Here is a 17968-nt window from a genome sequence, read left to right on the forward strand (position 1 = left end):
TCTAAGGATAGTCCTCGAAAGTAAAATCCCAGAAGCTGCATGGGTACAAGCCAGATATGATGAGCTAGTCATGCTCGATGAGCGTCGGCTTCAAGCCATTCACCATGTATAAGTCTATCAGCGCCGAGTGGCCAGACATTTCAACAAAAGGGTCAGAACCCGAAATATCAAGGAAGCACTACTACAAAAAAGGGAATAGAGAACTGTTGAAATATGCTTTAGAGGACGCCTGAGGACCGTTCTCCTGCTAAGCGATCTCTATAGTTTAGAGGATGGTTTGGATAGGCGTTCTATATACATATAAATGGAGTACGGTGGTCTCAGCTAACTGTTCTCTATTCCCTTCCTTAAATCAGAAAATATAGAAGGAATAGAGAACGGTTGAGACACTTAACTGTTATGTATTTACTAAAATAAAGGACAACTTGCTTAGATAGGCGTACTCTATTCTTCCTCTTTTACATTAAGATAAAGGACAGTTTACACAGATAACAGTCCTCTATTCCCCATTTTTTTTCAAAAAAAAATATATATTATTTTATTAGATAAATAAGCATTAAATATGTAAATAAAAAAATAACGTTTGTACAAGTTGCAACCTTCGGAATGATACTAATTAAGTTCCCTTAAAAAAATAGTTATTGCACTAAAACAAAGACTAAACTAACCAACAATAACGTATTACAACATTCTATTCCCATACCCTTTTTATACCTGCAACATATATTCCATACCCTTTATACCTACAATATATTCCATACCCTTTAACTTCTAACCTAGTACAACTAACCTACTGCTCACCCAATAAACTATGAGCTTAAAACCAGACTAGTGTTGCTATAGTAAACACCTTCTTTCGAACATCAACTTCATGGAAACCGTTGCCTGAATATCAGCTTCAAAACAACTTGTCGCTCTACTTAATCTTCTTCTATGGCCTCAACTGCAAACCAACAACATAATTTTTCAATAGCAAACCAACAGAACCATGAAATCGAAGACGAGTTTGACCTGATAGGCTTCTAAATACTACAATTAGTAGCAGTAGAGTACTACTTGAAATAGAAGTCACACACTTGTTGTACTCACTTGCATACCATAGTGGAAGCCAATGCATAAATCGTATATATTAAATAGATTAATGAGCACATTAACACTTGTTTACAGGAAATAAATATGCAGACAAAGCCAAATAAATAAATTAATTAACCATAAGTTTAGCTCACCTACACAATAGCTTCTTCTAGTGCACGCATCCCTTAAAAGCAAAGGCAACCATGAGTAGTTTATTAGCCAAATAAACATCAGCAATGCAGCGGCCTGAAACAACACCTGCTCACCAAATCAGTAATGGTTGCGGAGTAGCACTGACATGTTAACACACCTAGAGACATAATAACACTCGTAGACGCATGCTCAGAGACACACACTCTCATAAATCAATTATAATGAATGCAGTAAAGCCTAATACATGCACTCAATGATGTCAATTCATCAAAAACATAAGCTCTAAATGTTGTCTACACCGTAACCTAGTGTAGCAATAAGAAAGTTAGAGTTAGTGCAGGGAACAACTATAAGAAAATTAGAGTAAATTTATAACTCACACTAGAATTTAAAGAAGGATCTGCATAAGAGTAACACAATTTGACTAAAGAAAAGAGAATGATTAAATTTTGAACTTACACTAGAATTTACATAGCCTGATGTCTTAATAGTCAGGATTCTGGACTAGAATAAGCAAAACCGCTCGTGCGAAGAGTTCAACCATGCCTTACTCCCTTCGGTTTTCTTTTTCCCGCTTTTTCTCTCTCTTACTCCCTGCGGACCTGCTTGTGAAGAGTATCAACCATTCCCTGCACTACCATCTTTGATAAGAACTGGAACAAAATGTGAACGGTGAACAAGTAATTAATTGGAGCATTCCTTTCTGTAAAGGGAGATAGTTTTTGTGTGAGGCAGTCTCTGTTTCTAAAAGAAATTGATACAAATTATGTGATCCTTGTTTCGTTGAACTTACCAAAAGCTGTTCAAGGAAACAAAAGTAAGCAAGCATGCTTACAATAACAAGTACAGGGACATCTTGCCAAACCCTGAAATGCAATAAAATCAATACTAATAATCTTGTTTGGAAAGAATGTAGGCATTGCAGAAACGAGAGATCTTAACTTGCCTGAAACCAGCCAAGTCAGCCTGCTGTCCATTACTTTCTTGTTGAGCCTGAGCATTATGAATTCGCAAAAGTGTAACAGGTAGGCTTTTAACCTCTTGCTGGCATACATCACATATCTTGTTTCCTTTGATGCTAAACCATTTAACAGCACATTCTTGGTGAGCCAAAGCAAGTTCACCTTTGCAGCTACATTCCAACTTGAGCGTCTCTGAGCCTTCCATCAGCTCCACAAAGAAAATTCTGCAAACAACTTCTTCTTCAGGAATGTCTTCACCGTTATCATCAACTTCTGAACCATGAGATTTCAAATCATGTCATTCTCTCATTTAACAACACCACTTCAGGCGTTTTGTTCAAGAAAAAATCAAGCATAAAAGTCAAACAAGTATACCCTCAGCATCAGTTGCACTTGCACCTGACTCTATCAAGGGTCCATCTTTAACACGTGGAGTTGTTGGTATTATACGAAATATCCCTCCAAAAAATCCACCTGCCTTACACTACCATCTTTGATAAGAACTGGAACAGAACGTGAACGGTGAATAGGTAATTAGAGCAGTCCTTTCTGTAAAGGGAGGAAATCTGTTAAGAATCAAATATAGAGGTGGATGAAAATTCTGTGGGAGGTAGCCTCTACAATTTCATAAACAACCTCCCCCCCAACCCAAAGATAAAGAAAGAAAGAGATAAAACACGGGAGGGGTAACATCGAATTACAAGGGCTATCCGTAATGATCAAGCAGGCATTGTTATTCAAAATAGACATGTTTGAGAGTAATAAGACATAAAAGATAAAACAATAAAACTAAGTATAGATGCACTACAAAATTCATTCATAGTTATCCTTTTAGAAACTGAGACCTAGCATTTGCTGGGCAGTTACTAAACTCATTGCAAGAGAAATACTGTCTTTAGTAAAGAGAGAATTTCCATCTGAGTACCAAAAAGACTATGCACAATAGATAATCGCAATGTCGATCACCATAGAAAGCTTGTAAAAAACGCATCAAGAGACTTACTTGCGATAAATTATCTTCTCTTGGTTAAATTTCCTAGCCATGACCGTCAGAGAAAGCTCAAGCGGAACCAAAATGTGCACTTCTGTTTGGCCTTTTGAATGCAGTACTGATTACATATCTGCATCAAAAGAAAAAAGGCAAACAAGAACACCTAAGTAAAGAACTTTAGCTAATTACACAAAATATCTTAAAAGGGGTTAAAGACAATCAATAAGCTGCCAAAAAGGTAGAAATAATTTCAAATGATGAATTCTGTAACCAGTGAAATAACCCAGACTGAGAGGGATCACAAGTAAGAGAATGGAGATAGGGAGAATTTTAATGTGTACAAGATGAAAAAGAATACGTAATCAATCAGTGGTAATATATGAATTGATAATATGGAACCAACAAAAATATTTAACAAGTGCGTCAGGGAGAAGCATTAGGCCTCTAAGCTTGCTCTTTGAAATTCTAGTACAAAACATGAACATTAAAATAACACAAGAAAGCAAAAATAGTCTGAAATAAGTTCGTATCTCCTGCAATCCCAACTCAAACACCTCCAATTTCTTTCCATATCGACTCCGTCTACTCGTCAGGTATCCATCTAAATAATCATCCATCGATATCAACTTTACTGATTCATTCGAGTTTTCCATACCCAGCAATTGTGGCCCAAACTTGAATAGTGTGAAGAATGCAGCGAACCAGTCATTAAGAAATAAGAACTCTCTACAATAAAGAAAACTATCTCAGCCCACTAAAAACAAACTAATGTAATACTAAGTATTACTTACTTACTCATCATACCTTAAAAGTGGTTTGATCTGTTGGATTAAACATTCTGAAGTAGTCTTTTACTGGAGCTGATTCATCTCCATAAATCTGCAAGTGTGAATCAAACTTATATAAAAAAAACCATCGCATCAAGTAACTTGGTAAGAAAAATACATCATCTCACAAACCTCAAAAGTGAAAGCCATGGGAACTTTTGCAATCTCATAAATGTAGTCTGTTGCAGTACCGTGTGCTAGATACCTATAAAAAAAAGGATTTTTGAAGTGAGTTGTAAATTAAATACAGCAATACCTTTATAAGAACTGCAGATAATAACCAATGTTATTATTCTTAGCTTTATTAGTTAGATGAATAACCCAACGGAGCCTCCCCCAAGAACCAGTCATGCAGTGACCTTGGAAGTGCCGATAATTCAAATCATTCACCAATGCTTTCATTTTAGCTGAAGAAGCTCCATCTGGGGTAGTATTTTTGTGGTCATATGGCATTAATAAAGCCTGATAAACATGTAAGGTAGATTAATTAAACTGACACAGACATATAATTCCTACTTACAAAAAAACCACATGATAAGTAAATGGACTAAAATCTGTCACGTCACATTTGAATATAATTATGCCTTATTATTGTCTTCCATGTGTTTCACAGCTTGGTACAGAAGCAGACAGTGAAAGTTCTGTCACTCCGTAATTGTTTCGATTATATAGTAATGAGAAATTAGTGTTCCAACCAAGCTGTCACTAGTTACCTGCTTCATCCGTTCTGTGTTTTAAACACCCAAATCACAAATAAGCAAAGACAATTGAAGAACATCCTTTATGTAAGGTGTCAGAGAAAAAACCAAGACATTATGGCCAATCAAATTTGAAGATATTCTTCAAGTTTCAAGAATAATTTGTTCACAATATTTGCCCCTCAATCCTCAACTAGTATAGACAAATTCAAGTAAGCAAGAAAAAAATCACGTTTTCTCATCCACTGACACAGAAGGACATACATATAGGTTGGCTGTAGGCAAGAAAGATCTGGAGTTCAAAAAAATTTATCTAAACAAATAAGAACGAATAAATTAGGAATTTACATATTCTGTTGTGTTGATAGTCAAGATTATGGGCCGGAATAAGCAGAAACGTGTACCTTGAAACCATCCTCATGGAAACCGTAATGGTAGGAGCTCTGCTATTGCTAATTTGATGTATGCCCCTTCTTCTAATCGAACTAGACTGCAGCATGTAAAGCAAACAGTACCAACACAACTCAACTGCAAAACAAAAAGCCCAACTGCAGATCATCAGAGAAACATCACAACCTGCAATTATAGTTACAACAATCTAAAAATTAAAAAAAATTAGATGAGCTCCCATTAAAAGCAACAAATTTGAATATTATTTCACTCACTTCAGTTTTCTTTTCCCACCTCTTTGTCTGTTACTCCCAGCGGACATCAAATTATCCTTCCCCCTCTTTATTTCGATTCTAACTGAGAATTTTTATTCAGCCTAAATCATATTAACTAAAAGAAAATTAGCTCAATAAGATCTTAATTCAGAAAACTCAATCGATAATAATTCTACATATGTAATTCGATTTAATTGTTGCTCCTTTCTGTGTATTCATCAAGCGGAAGTGATTCGATTAAATTAATTTGACCTAATATAATAAGAATTCCTTACTCTATTTTTATATTGTCAATTAACAAGCTAGAATTCCTTATGCATACATTGCAATTAGATAATCAAATATATTCATATCCCTAGGCTATTACTTGAATAAGTAGTATGAAAAAAAATAAGAATACTAACCTCATAATTGACGGAAGCGGCGGAACAAACGTCGTCTACGGGAGGTTTGTAGGGGGTGGGAAAGGCGGTGGGAAAGACGACAACAAATGGAGGAGATCAGCGAAAAGGTGGTGGGAAAGGCGGTGCTGAAGACGGCAGTAAATGGAGGAGATCAGAGAAAGGGCGGTGGGAAAGGCAGGCGGACGACGCTTTGCTTTTGCAGGTCTCCATCTCGCTCTTTGAACTGGAAGCTTATTTTTCTCTTGGGAGTATATTGGGGATTGGTTGCAGGCTTGCAGCGCCCCAACAATCAATATAAGTAATTATTATTTTTTTATTAGTATTATTATAAATAAAAAATTCTAAACGTAAGAATACACAACGGTTATCATAAAACACTGCTATATATTTTATCTAGTATTTTATATTTATTTAATTATATTTATTTAGGTAAAGAATACAAGACAGTTAGGTAAGGTAACTGTTCTCTATTATTTTTTCCACACAACTGTTATAAGAGAAATGCGTACTCTATACTCATAGACAACGTTTAACTTACTTAACTGTTCTCTATTCAGCGTTGCTTATTCCAACTTTTGTAGTAGTGAAGGCGAGCTTGTCCTGAAAGCCCTTCGCAAAAGCACCATGGACCCAAGGGGAAAATTCAAGCCCAACTGGGCAGGCCCATACATTGTCAAGAAGATCCTCTCCGGGGGAGCAGTCGAACTAACAGACATCGACGGAACATAATTCAGATCTCTGACCAACCTCGATCAACTCAAGAATTTCTATGTCTAAGTTCCATGTTCAAATTCAAGAATCCAAATTCAAGTCCTGTAAGGTAGTCAGAACTACGTCCGGCCTGATTCCCTAACGGGACACGTAGGCAACCTCATTTCGAGGCCCGACCACTTTAATACAAAAAAAAATCAAAATTTCCTCAATTAAGGGCATCCTAAAAATCAAATTTCAAAACTCAAAAGTTGTCTTTATTCCAAATGTGCTAATTCAAAGCAAAGCATGTTCAAGCGGAATTTGACACAATAATTATTTATTTGGCTCTAAAGCCTTAAAATCTAATTCAAATACAAAGTCAGAATCAAGTGAAGCAAAGTTCAAAAGCCTTTTCACTTCCTAAACACATCTTCCAAACACATTCTAAACACAATTCATTCCAATACAACTTCAAACACATTTAGCCTACAAAGATCTAGGGTTGGGCGACTATGCTCTCGAGTCTTGGCACCTTGAGTACTATCCCCTGGCTCCTCCCTCAATCAATCATCAATCTTCCATTTGCCCAAGCGGCGGCAGAAGGAACTTGCAAGCCTTCCAAGACGGGAGGACGATGAACCTCCTTTGGATTCCGAACGGTCAAGCACCGGATGGGTCACACTCCCGTCCCCTTCCTCATAGTCAGTTGATGCAGGATGTCTAGCTCTAGAACCTCAGACTCTAGCTGGTCCGGAGAAAGAAATGTCCCTCTGGCTCAGGCCTCTCATCCATACAATGTACCCCGCAGACAGAGTAACTGGCTCAGGTGGGAACTGAATACTCAAGAATGGTTTGGCGACCCAATACCGCCTCCAAACTTCAAGACGATTTTCATTCAGCGCAACAGGTTTCCGATTCTCTCCAGTACAGTCTGGGATCTCCTGTTTCAAGCCATACGGTCTAATCACTCGAGCAGGCGAGTAGAAGACCAGCATTGAGAGGCTTGGCACCCTTAAAGCGGTGGAACCAGAGGCATGTCTCATAGCAGCAATTCCCCACCAAGGAACTACCCACCTTATACAAGATTCAATCCCAGAGAATGCGCATCTCCACTCGTCCAATGAAAGTCGGCCATTAAACATGGGTCGCACAATGAATCCCTTTCTATTATAGCTCTCCATGTTCTCCGGTGGTGCCACCAACATGAGCCTCTCCATAAGCCAAACCTTGGAGAGTATACAAGAATTGCATTTCAAAATTCAACATTCAAAATTCAAATACAAGTACAAATTCAATATACAAGAAGGCTCCAGATCCTTACTTGGAGTAATACCGGACTTCCCGACGGCAGAGAAGAGGGGTCCGACTTCAGCATGTCAAGGCCCATCAATGTTTCTCCAATCACAAGCGGCATTGGGTCCTGACCATTAGCAAACTACTCTACAATCTCTATTAGGGAGGCATCGCCATGGCCAAACCCCTGTTTCGAAAAGAGGAAGCGAGCAAATATACAAAAACTCAAGGCTCTCAGGCGGAATACTTTGGGAACATCAAGCCCAGCAAAGTAGGTGACAAAGAGGGACAAATCCACCCCTCTGCCATATACAACAGCACTCAAAAGTGGGGGCTTCAAGCCCAAATACCTTTCAAAACTCAAGAAAAAGTGTTCTTCAACACTGGGCATGCATGGCTCCGGCATGATGGGCCACCCCAATATAGCACTAAATTCCTCAGGGAGGGGATGAAGGAAATAATGCCCTTAGTCCAAGTATGCATATAATATTAAGTCTAATAAATGCGGTTCAGTATTAATTAACAAGTTAATAATTCAGTGAGATCAAGTGAGCTGAATGCCTAGCTAGAGGACGCTTCAGTTCAAGTGGAGTTAATAATATTAATCCACAGCTTACTCTTGACTGAACCCGTAGGGTCACACAAATAGTACGTAAACGGATCAAGTATTTAATGGCATTAAATACTCCATCTATGGATATTCAGAATCGACAGATCTTGGTTTCAGTGGGAGCTAAGATCGTCACAAGCAAGAAATGAATACTCCGGAAACGATGATATTGCCGAAAACGGAAATATGGATATTGCCGAAAACGATGATATTGCCGAAAACGCTCATTAATGTTGCACGCACAAAGCAATGGAAGCTACGTGTTACCCTTAAGGGGTGTTGTATAGTGCGGGCACGCGACGACGAGCAAGGGAGCTCGTCGCCCGTGCGGTACGAATGCAGCGAGCAACCTAGCGCATGGCGCGCGCACGAGGCAAGGTAGCCTGTGCGTGTGTGCTGTGTGCTGTGGCGATGGGCGAAGGCGTGGCACGAGGAGAGGCGCGCGCGTGCGCGAGGGCGAGAGCTGGTCGCCCAGCGATCGCTGCTCTGCGCACCAACACACGTGGCCTCGAGGGCTTGTTTGCGCGCGAGCGAGCGAGCGCTCCCATCGTAGCTGCTGTGATGCATGCGCGCAAGCAGGCTGCGCGCAAGCGTGGCTTGGCTTGCTGCGTTTGCGCGTGGCTGCTGCTGCGATGAGCCATGGGCCAGCGATAGGTCGTGCACACGACGGGGCTTGGGCGCAAGCCCAAGTGCTCGTCATGTTACGATTGTCGAGTTTTAAATTTTAATTTGAGATTTTCAGTTCATGTAATTTTAATTAATTTAAAATTAATATTTTAAATTATTTTCTTGGATTTTAATTTTGAATATTATAATTATTATAAATTTTAATTTATTCTAATTATTTTACTAAAATTAAAAACCTTGAATTAATTTAAATTCGACTGAAAATAAATTAAATAAGTGGATTCAATTATAAATTTATATGAGCTTTAAATTTTAATTAAATTTGTATGTGTCCGGTTAGACTAGAAATACATTTTTATGTTTAAAATTAGTAAAGTATATGAATTTATTGGTTTAAGTGGGAGCATTTTTAGTCATAAACTCTTGATTAGGTCTACAAATCCTTTAAGGTTAAACAACTTGATTAGAATTAATAAGGACTGAATAATTGGTAGATTATTGGTGCCCTTAATTAATTGCTGCAAATATTTATGTGATGCATACCGTGTTTTACTAACCAGCTATGTGGGCCATTCATGATAATGAATGGGTGAATGGTATATATTGTATATGTACTGTTTTGCAGGTTATGAAGTGACTAGGATGGCCCAAATATGATAGAAAATATAGTCTGCGTAGCATTAATTTGAATGTAATTGGTCTAAAGTACCAAAATTGTTTTTCAATTCAAATATGGTCTGCGTACCATCAAATAGTTGTAATTAGTTTAATTATAGCTTATCCTATTTGAAGAAAATGGCGCCTCCCACGGAGATTTTCAAGACGGACTTTGAAGTTGAAGCTTCAAGATGAAGTCGGGCCATACTAGATCACATTTATCTTATGCATGTTTTAAGTTATTTATTGCTTTTAAATATGTCTTAAATATGCATGAGATCAAAGCTTGATTATGTTGCATGATTAAGGATTTTAGTTCACTTAAAATCTAACCAACATAGTAAGAGCCTTAAGTTCCAAACTTAAAAATTGAGTTAAAAGGTGCCATGCCAAAATAACACTTACTTGGATATCCTTTTTTCATCGATCTTAGTAATAGTTTTCCGCCATAGCGAGGTGTTACTTATCGATACTAAAGGGGTAAGGTACACAAATAATTGTGAGTACATGTTAGTTTTGGTGAAACTCAACGATATAAGTAAGGAGTCCTTTTATGTCGTGGCAAAATCGATAGGTTTACCTAATAAGTTCTTAGACGTACCTATCAACCAAGAGTAGTTTTTAGACTATTAGCAAAAGGCTTTTGCTTACCTAAAAGATTTTAGAATTAAGTCTAAATACATAAAGTGCTTAATTCTTCAATGGTTTTTAGGATCTTGGAATCATTTTATTCACACCTGCCGGAACACATAACTTGAATAAAATGCTTAATGAACATTGAATTATGCATGTATGCTAGAATTTAAGTTTATTAAGAGAAACTGTGAATGGTTATTTATTTGTTTATTGTTTTCAATTGTAGTTTTAACTATGGCAAACAACAATCAAAACATCATCATGGGTTCTGAGCTTATGGTCAAGCTGAACCTAACAAATTTTCTTGAATGGGAAGCTAAGCTAGTTGAAATAGTCAGACTCAATGGACTTGAGTATGTACTGTTACATCCCATGCCAAGCTACTATGCCAGAGACATGACCCCTGAAAGATTTTCCGCCTGGGTTGCGGATCTCAAAAAGGTTATGAGTCATGCTGAACAATATCCCTGATGAATGGGCTAGAAGGTTTGTAACTTATGAACCTTTTACGCTCATCAAGAATCTGAGGGATATCTGTCGTGGAAGCACGGAGGACAGGGACCTGAACGTCCATGAGTTGATTGAATCAATGTCTGGTCTAAAGGTTAGTTCTCCCAACAGGTGTTATAGGATGGAGGTCCAAGAAACACATGTTCAGCTCCTTCGCACTAAACAAAGGGTAGGCATCCCACTAAGGTTCCATGTGGATCTTATGCTTTCATATTTCGATCGCCTAAGTCTGCTAGGAACACCAATAAGCGAAAGGATTGCAGTCTCTATCTTGCTCAATTCACTGCACAGTGGGTTTGGTCGCTTCAAGCAACTATACCTAAGTGAACCAATAGAAGAAACAGTTGCAGAATTTGTTCACCTTGTCAGAAAGGCTGAGATAATACTGGACTGTGAAGCCAAAGATTTACTCAAGGCTAAAAGGAGACCGTTCAAGAAAAGTGGAAAGTCCAAGGGCAATGCTAAATCAAAGCAGGACAAGTCCACATCAAGCTGTCTTTATTGTGATGGGATAGGCCATTACAAAAGAGAGTGTCCAAAGCTAAAGGAAGATCAGAAGAACGGAACAGTCGTTCCATCTTCAGGTATTTTCGTTATAGACTGTACACTTGTTAATTCAACTTCTTGGGTATTAGATACAGGTTGTGGCTCACCCTTATGTTCCAATTCAGAGGGACTAAGAAGAAGTAGAAAGTTAAGCAAGGGTGAAGTCGACCTACGAGTGGGAAATAGAGCACGGATTGCTGCATTAGCTGTAGGAACTTATTATTTGTCGTTGCCCTCTGGGCTAGTTTTGGAACTGGAAGAGTGTTTCCATGTTCCAAGTCTTACTAAAAACATCATTTCTGTTTCTTGCTTAGATGCTAAGGGATTTTCCTTTTTAATAAAAGACAATAGTTGTTCGTTTTATTTTAAAGAGATGTTTTATGGATCTTCTAGATTAGTCAATGGACTTTATTTATTAGATCACGACAAACAAGTTTATAACATAAATACCAAAAAGCCAAAAAGGATGATTCAGATCTCACCTATCTGTGGCATTGTCGATTAGGCCATATTAACTTGAAACGCATGGAAAGACTTCAAAAGGAAAGAATTCTAGAACCATTTGACTTAGAGGATTATGGTAAGTGCGAATCATGTTTACTTGGAAAAATGACAAAGCAACCTTTCTCTAAAGTTGGAGAAAGAGCAACTGAACTATTGGGTTTAATCCATACAGATGTATGTGGACCAATGAGTACAAATGCTAGGGGTGGTTTCAGCTACATTTCACTTTCACTGATGACTTCAGTAGATATGGTTATGTCTACCTAATGAAGCATAAGTCTGAATCCTTTGACAAATTCAAGGAATTTCAGAGTGAAGTAGAGAATCAATTAGGCAAGAAGATTAAGGCACTACGGTCTGATAGAGGCGGTGAATATCTGAGCTATGAATTTGATGACCATCTGAAAGAATGTGGAATTCTATTAGAATTGACTCCTCCTGGAACACCACAATGGAACGGTGTACCTTGCTAGACATGGTTAGGTCAATGATGGGTCAGGCCGAACTTCCAATAGAATTCTGGGGACATGCACTAAATACAGCCGCACTCACTATAAATAGAGCTCCATCTAAAGCTGTTGAAAAGACTCCATATGAGTTATGGTTTGGAAAGCATCCAAAAGTGTCTTTTCTTAAGATTTGGGGATGTGAAGTATACGTCAAACGATTAATTTCAGACAAACTTCATCCAAAATCTGACAAATGTATCCTTGTGGGCTATCCAAAGGAAACAAAGGGGTATTACTTCTACAATACATCTGAGAACAAGGTATTTGTTGCTCGAGATGGTATCTTTTTGGAAAAGGATCACATTTCCAAAATGACAAGTGGGAGAAAAGTAGACCTCGAAGAAATTCGAGTCGAACAACAAACTCTAGAGAATGCTCAAGATGACATTCAAGATGAAACTCAGAGATCTTTAGAAGTATCTGGTGAGAATCATGGTCAATCTAGAGATGTAACCCCGTGTAGATCGCAGAGATATAGATCTCAACCGGAAAGGTACTTAGGTATTTTGACGAACGAGAGCTATGATGTTCTATTACTTGAAAGTGATGAACCTGCGACTTACAAACAAGCTATGACGAGCCCTAGCTCCAAGCAATGGCATGAAGCCATGCAATCTGAATTAGACTCCATGTCTGAAAACCAAGTATGGGATTTGGTCGATTTGCCAGATGGCTACCAAGCCATTGGAAGCAAATGGGTTTTCAAACTGAAAAAGGACAAGGATAGGAACCTTGAAGTTTTCAAAGCTAGATTGGTTGCAAAAGGTTACAGGCAAGTCCACGGTGTGGATTACGATGAAACCTTTTCACCAGTTGCAATGCTAAAATCTATTCGTATAATGTTAGCAATCGCTGCATATTACGATTATGAAATATGGCAGATGGATGTCAAAACCGCTTTCTTAAACGGCGTTTTAACAGAAACTGTGTTTATGACACAGCCTGAAGGTTTTGAGGATCCAAAGAATGCTAAAAAGGTATGCAAGCTAAAGAAATCAATCTACGGATTGAAGCAGGCATCCAGGAGCTAGAATATACGTTTTGATGAAGCAGTCAGTGACTTTGGTTTCATCAAGAACGCAGACGAATCTTGTGTATACAAGAAGGTCAGTGGGAGCAAAATTTCTTTCCTAGTATTATATGTCGATGACATATTACTTATCGGAAATGACATTCCTATGTTGAACTCTGTCAAGATTTGGCTTGGGAAATGTTTTTCAATGAAGGATCTAGGAGAAGCACAGTACATATTGGGCATCAAGATTTACAGAGATAGATCTAAAAAGATGATTGGACTTAGTCAAAGCACTTATATCAATAAGGTGCTTGATAGGTCCAAACCGACAAAGATGATTTCAGATCACAGTCTAGGTTTGTCTTCTGCCTCAACGGAGGTGCAATAAGCTGGAAAAGTGCTAAGCAAAGCACCATTGCGGATTCTACCACTGAAGCGGTGTACATTGCTGCACATGAAGCAGCAAAGGAAGCTATATGGCTAAGGAAGTTCAAGGTGAACTTGGTGTAGTCCCCTCCATTAAAGGACCAATAGCCCTGTATTGTGATAATAACGGAGCTATTGCACAGGCAAAGGAGCCTAGACACCACCAAAGGGTCAAGCATGTACTTCGTAGATTTAACCTTCTACGAGAGTTCGTTGAAAGAAAAGAAGTCGAGATAAGCAAGATTGGAACTGATGACAACATATCAGATCCATTGACTAAAGCTCTACCGCAGGCGAAGCACAACTCGCACACTGCAGCTATGGGAATCAAGCATATTGGAGAATGGCTTTGATGTCCTTATTTAATGTTTTAAAGTTTTAAAGTTTAATTCTTTGTAAAACATTATTGGTTAATCATTCACAATAAATGAATAGAATTCATTTTTCCATTTAATTTGTGGTTTATTAAATGATGAGTCCCTTCAATTTGACGAAATATTCAAGATAGACTGTCAGGACCAGTCCTGTGACTAAGAAATGTCTATCAAGTGAACTTGAATGTTAAAAGTTGAAAATGGTCCCTGGTCGGAGTTTTCTATAAAATTGGACGCATAGAAAATGTTAGACGACTAGAATGAAATATGACTAGTAGTTCTGTTTCTTGAACTATGTGGGCATGGCAATATCATAATCATTTGCATAGATACTTACTTTGGGAAGACTAGTATCGGACAGACCTATGAAACTTTACTGTAAGAGATGAAAATCTGTCATAAGTAAATTTCATTAAAATTATTAGACACTAAATCCTCAATACCTGAGTGATTTGAGATTACTTGTTTGAGAACTGGTTACTTTGACGTTGACCAACCGTCGCACCGTAAAAGGAGGCTATAAAGGCAACGCTCAGGTAATCACCTATCAAACGAAGTCTAAATCTCAAGATCGCAAGATTGGGATTGTCCTCCCATAAATCGGGATGAGATGCTTAAAAGTTGTACAAGGCCACTCGGAGAGCTAGAAACTGTAAAATGCATGGTCGTGCTCGGATGAATCATAGGCTATGATTATCTGTTTATTTGATCAGTTGAACTCTGAAACCGAAAAACACCTCTGGACATAATAAGGATGACAACTCTTACCTTATGTTCAAGAGCAAGGATCGAGCGACAAAGGAATTAGGTAATGCACACTTGTCCCTAAGGACAAGTGGGAGACTGAAGGAAATAATGCCCTTGGTCCAAGTATGCATATAATATTAAGTCTAATAAATGCGGTTCAGTATTAATTAACAAGTTAATAATTCAGTGAGATCAAGTGAGCTGAATGCCTAGCTAGAGGCCGCTTCAGTTCAAGTGGAATTAATAATATTAATCCACAGCTTACTCTTGACTGAACCCGTAGGGTCACACAAATAGTACTTAAACGGATCAAGTATTTAATGGCATTAAATACTCCATCTATGGATATTCGGAATCGACAGATCTTGGTTTCAGTGGGAGCTAAGATCGTCACAAGCAAGAAATGAATACTCCGGAAACGATGATATTGCCGGAAACGGAAATATGGATTGTATCGGAAATATAAATATTGTCCAAGTCGTAGATGTTGCCGGAAACGGAAACATGGTACGTGTCGGAAAATATTATCGGAAATGGAAATATTACCGGAATCGGAAATATTGCCGGAAACGGAAATATTGTCAGAATCGGAAATGTTATCGGAATCGGAAAATAATTCCGGAAACGGAAATATTAAATATTTGTTCGAAACAGAAATTAATTCCGGAATCGGAAATATTAAATATTGTTCGTATCGGAAATGAATTCCGGAATCGTGAATTTAATCGGAAGCGTATCGTACGAATTAGCATCGGACGAGGCTCGCTAGACGAAGGCCCAACACGAAGCCAGGCCATCGCCCAACAAGCCACACGCATCACCATCACACGCCAAGCCTCGACCAGGCCCAGCGCAAGGCCAGGCCCAACCAAGGCCTTGGGCGCGCGCGGACACAGGCAGCGAGCATGGGCCGAGCGCTGTGCGCTCAGCGTGGGCCGCAAGGCCTGCGCGAGTGTGCGGTGCTCGTGCGATGCTCGTGTGCGTGCTATACGAATCCTAAAGTTATTAGGATTCGATATATGATTAAATCCTAATCCTAATAGATTAAGTTTATTATTTAGAGTTCAAGTTGGATTCTAATTAATAAATCTAAATCCTAGTAGGATTATAATTCCTTTTCCATACCTCTATAAATAGGAGCCTAGGGTCATAATTTATAGACACAATTGAAGTATTCTAAAGGTAAGATTTTGAAGAAAAATCAGCCGTACACTTGCACCTAATAGCCGAAATTCCTAAGCTACCTTAAGGGCGATTCTAGTTGGTCAAGCTTAAGGCGGATCCGGACGTGCTGTGGACTATCTACGGAGGGACGACACTTGGAGTCCTAAAGACTTGTTCTTGTTCGGTTCGGGCGCAGCTAGGGAGGGCACGCAACAAAGTGTATGCATCTAAACTATGCTAAATGATTATGTGTAAATAATATGCTTTCCTGGCTTTATGGTTTTTCCGCATGATTTATGTTTTGTCATATGAATCATAACCTAACAGGGGACATACCTCATTATTTCCAAAGAGGAAGACATGATGATTTGGATCCCAAGCCTCCAGAGCAGTAAGAATGAAGTGCAAATCCAATTTTACAAACCGGAAAGAGACGAGCACCCCAAGATGCATGCCATCAAGCTCCCTTTTCTCCAATTTGCCTAGCGAACCAAGCCACGAGTTCAAGGCACTCTCAAAGGACACAGCCATATTCTCTTTTCTTTTCGAGAGGAAGTAGTATGCAATGATAGCAGGGAAGGATTGATACAAGAAATGATCCAACATCCTCCCTATTTATACAAGAGTCGGCTTGCACGACAGCCCACAGGCGCAAGGCGTCAAGCCCGCGCCAAGCGCAGGGGCCTGCATTAAAGGATGAGGCCACCGTCCTCTTTTATGACTCTGAGTACACACTCTTTAGTGTTTCAGACAGCAGAGTACAACCTCCATTATTCAAGATTCCAAAGCCGCAAGCCGCGCAATTTCAAGCAGTCCGGATCAACGCTTCGGGCAGATTTCGGATCAATTTCAAAATTCAAGCATTCTAATCCTAGATCGGCGTCCTAAGTCGAGTCTGCATATGCATAAGAAAGAGTTGAATATACTTTGACTTGCGCTTTTCCAAACCAAAAAACCTCAGTCAAAGTGGGGGCTTATAGTGGGTATATACACCCGAAAAAATGGGGCAATTTTTTTTAATTTTTTTGCAAAATTCTCATGCATGCATCTAGCCACAAATTTCAAAGCACACACAACGCATACAATTCCAAACATTCAAACATACAAAAAACCAATCTTCAAAAATTTTCAAACCAATCAAAGTTCAAAAACCATACAACCATACAAAAATTCAAGTTTCAAATCCATACAAATACAATCCAACCTATACAAAATCAACCCAGGCAAGCTAGAACTCGCTACCATGCAGGGTCAATCTGAGTCATCATCAATAGTGACATCAACCACAGGCGCCTTGTCCCTGTTCCGCCTCCTAAGGCGCTCCAGATCCCGATCCAGCTCTGTCCCAGGGGTACTAGGATCCTTCTCTGAGATATGAAGTGTGCCAGTGGAGGGATGAACTCCCTGCTGAGGAGAGGAATACTGATACGGCGGCGGCATCGGCATATACTGGTACGACCCAAACATCTGAGCCTGGCGCATCCTCTCCATCTCTGCATAGTAAGCCCAGGAATCTGCACCCCAAGGCTGAGGACCACTTCCTCTGAAGTAGTAACCAGGAGAAGAAACAAAGGGTCGTGAACTGCCTCCACCTCCAAACGAATGCCTGGTGGGATCAACATGTACAAAAGGGGAGGCTCCCCGCTCAGCATCAGAATGCCTCTAATAAGCACCAACACCGGACCCCTGTCCCGGCTCCAAGCTCGGCCCCTCCTACCTCAAGGACGTCTCCGCCTGGGGTTCTCTGTCAACGGATCCTCTACGGTCTCGACGGCATTCCTATACAAAATACAATTTCAAGAATCACAAGTTCGGATTTCCAAAATACAAATTTCAAGGTCAAGTAAGGCTCCTCTTTGTCCCGGCCAGAAAGCTTCCGGGTC

General features: G+C 39.3%; 1 long non-coding RNA gene across 17 annotated transcripts; it reads right to left on the bottom strand.

Moving 5' to 3' along the window:
* Positions 1-533: 533 nt before the first annotated feature.
* Positions 534-6052, bottom strand: LOC110785162 (uncharacterized). Of its 17 annotated transcripts, none has more exons than XR_002532504.2 (12): positions 5775-6052; positions 5110-5233; positions 4140-4469; positions 3985-4059; positions 3836-3906; positions 3193-3310; positions 2565-2738; positions 2170-2462; positions 2021-2093; positions 1687-1930; positions 1227-1320; positions 534-943 (listed from the first exon to the last, which is right to left on the bottom strand). It is a non-coding gene; the product is annotated as an uncharacterized lncRNA (long non-coding RNA). The 17 variants fall into 17 exon arrangements; XR_008919197.1 differs by having other exon boundaries at positions 2170-2459; positions 2565-2755; XR_008919200.1 differs by having other exon boundaries at positions 1687-1856; positions 2565-2755.
* Between the last annotated feature and the right edge of the window lie 11916 nt (positions 6053-17968).

The sequence above is a fragment of the Spinacia oleracea genome, chromosome 4, assembly GCF_020520425.1.
Source record: "Spinacia oleracea cultivar Varoflay chromosome 4, BTI_SOV_V1, whole genome shotgun sequence".
Lineage (NCBI taxonomy): Eukaryota > Viridiplantae > Streptophyta > Magnoliopsida > Caryophyllales > Amaranthaceae > Spinacia > Spinacia oleracea.